General features: G+C 38.1%; 1 pseudogene; it reads left to right on the plus strand.

The window, feature by feature from the left end:
• Positions 1-369: 369 nt before the first annotated feature.
• Positions 370-2,292, plus strand: LOC117073627 (annotated as a pseudogene).
• The last annotated feature ends 447 nt before the right edge of the window (positions 2,293-2,739 follow it).

Consider the following 2,739-nt stretch of genomic DNA (forward strand, 5'->3'; position numbering starts at 1 on the left):
AACAGAATAAAATGAAGTGCACTTGTATAATGATTTTAATATATGCATCAGAAATTACATTAGGAAAATATTAAGAACTCTATTGTATGAAGATATTTGGGAGTCACCATCTTTACCAAGGGATGCATGTTTGCATCACCAATAATTGGACAAATTAACATCACGCCTGTACTCCTGAAATGCAGCTAGGAGGGTGCCATTCTTTTTAAATGTGAAAAGTTAATAATACAAATCAAAACATGAGGAACATTGTACACTCCCAATCTGAAGAGCATTCTACTAAATAACTGCTGTATCAAATTCAAAACATCAATGTCTGGAAAGGCAAAAAAAAAAAAAATGTTTGAGTAAATATTATAGGTACAAGGAACCTAAAGATAGGTGACATTAAATATAATGTGTAATCTTGGATTAGGTTCTGGGTGAGTGGAAGTGGAAGGAGGATATTGTATATTAGAAAAAAAATTCAATATTAAATTTCCTGATTTTAGTAATTGTTCTATAGCCAGGTTAGTAAATGTGTTTGCTCATGGTGAAAACACAAAGAACTTAGGGATAAATAGGCATCATGTCTATAATTTAATATCAAGAATTTCAGAAAAATTATAAGTTTACATAGAGAAAAAAAGCATAATAAGGCAAAAAATAAAGACATGTTAACTTTTACTAAGTCTGGGTGAAGGTATATGAAAGTTTTTTGCAAGATCTGTGATACTTTCTGTGATTTTAAATTTATTTCATAATCAAACATTTAAAACAAAAAGGTAACAAATCTGGGAAAGCAGGAGAAACTGCCAAGTGAAGACAAGCATAAAACCTTCCTCTGAACTTATTTTGAGATGAATAACTGCAGTTTTCACTGATCCTCCAGTTCTAACCTCTCCATCATTCTTCAGTCCTTGACAGACTGCCATTAAGGAATGGAATGCCACCAATCATGGGTCACAGAATTCATCCTGGTAGGATTCCAGCTCAGTGCAGACATGGCAATGCTCCTCTTTTGGATCTTCTCCCTGTTATACATCTTCAGCCTGCCGGGGAATGGCATGATCTTGGGACTCATCTGTCTGGACCACAGTCTGCACACCCCCATGTACTTCTTCCTCTAACAGCTGGCTGTCATAGACATGTCCTATGCTTCCAACAATGTTCCCAAGATGTTAGTGGATCTTGCGAACCAGAAAAGCACCATCTCCTTTGTGCCATGCATAATGCAGACATTCTGGTATTTGGCTTTTGCAAACACAGAATGTCTGATTTTGGTGGTGATGTCCTATGATCGCTATGTAGCCATCTCCTGCTCCCTACGTTATAATGTCCTCATGAGCTGGAGATTGTGCACTGTCCTGGCTGTGGCATCCTGGGAACTCAGCTTCCTCCTGGCTCTGGTCCATTCATTTAATTCTCATTCTGAGGCTGCCCTTCTGTGGGCTCATGAAATCAACCATTTCTTCTGTGAAATACTGTCTGTCCTCAAGTTGGCCTGTGCTGACACCTGGCTCAACCAGGTGGTCATCTTTTCTGCTTCCATGTTCATCCTGTTGGGGCCGCTCTGCCTGGTGCTGGTCTCTTACTTGCGCATCCTGGCGGCCATGCTGAGGATCCAGTCTGGGGAGGGCCACAGAAGGGTCTTCTCCATCTGCTCCTCTCACCTCTGTGTGTGGGGCTCTTCTTTGGCAGTGCCATTGTCATGTACATGGCCCTCAAGTCCTGCCATCCTGAGGAGCAGCAGAAGGTCCTTTCCCTGTTTCATAGCCTTTTCAATCAGATGCCGAACCCTCTAATCCACAGCTTGAGGAATGCAGAGGTCAAGAGCATCCTGAGGAGGACACTGAGGAAGGAGAGACTGATGTAAGACATCTCAAAGGGCACCAAGAGGAGAGGGCCCTGCTCCCTACAAAATGTGGAAGTTGGCTTTTTTGTCTTCTGCTAGGATAAATGCCACCTTAAAATTAAATATTTATTAACTTAAACATATAAACTGAAATCTTAAACTCTTGAGAGGAAAATAGAATACCTTCACTAATTAGGTAGAAATATATTTGTAGAAAAGACACAATAATCAATAGAAGTAAAATTTGAATAATTAACATTGAAAATTTTTGAAATTAATCACTGTGCTTATCAAAGTCTCCATTAAGAAACAAGAAATGCATCCACAAAGTGATAAAATTCACTGTCCTGTATCCAGCAAAGAACTATAGACAATATATAAAAAGAACTCCTTCAAATTAATATTAAAAGACAAACAAATTTTATAAAATGGGCAAAGTGCTTGAACAGACACTTCTCAAAAGAAATGCAAGTGGTCAATAAACATATAAAATGCTGCTCTACACCATTAGTCTGCAAGAAAATGTAAATTAGTTACCATCAGGTAGCATTTTATATCCCCTCGACTGTCTAAAATTTTTAATGGATTATTCATTACTGAAATGATTAGAAATCTAACTCCAATAATTGGGAAACAGTTAATACTAGTAAAGTTTGTACCCATTGAATTAACATGTTTGAGCACATTATATATTCTCTGGGTCAACAGTTAGTGACTTTTTCCTGTTAGAGGCCACAGAAAAATATATAAGACTTTGAGGACCATCTTCTTCATCATAAAGTCAACAAAAATAAGCAATGGGGAAAGGACTTGCTATTCAACAAATGGTGCTGGGATAACTGGCTAGCCATATGCAGAAGAGTGAAACTGGACCCCCTACTTTCACCACATATAAAAAATAACTC

Source organism: Trachypithecus francoisi, unplaced genomic scaffold, assembly GCF_009764315.1.
Source record: "Trachypithecus francoisi isolate TF-2019V2 unplaced genomic scaffold, Tfra_2.0 Lachesis_group4, whole genome shotgun sequence".
Classification (NCBI taxonomy): Eukaryota; Metazoa; Chordata; class Mammalia; order Primates; family Cercopithecidae; genus Trachypithecus; species Trachypithecus francoisi.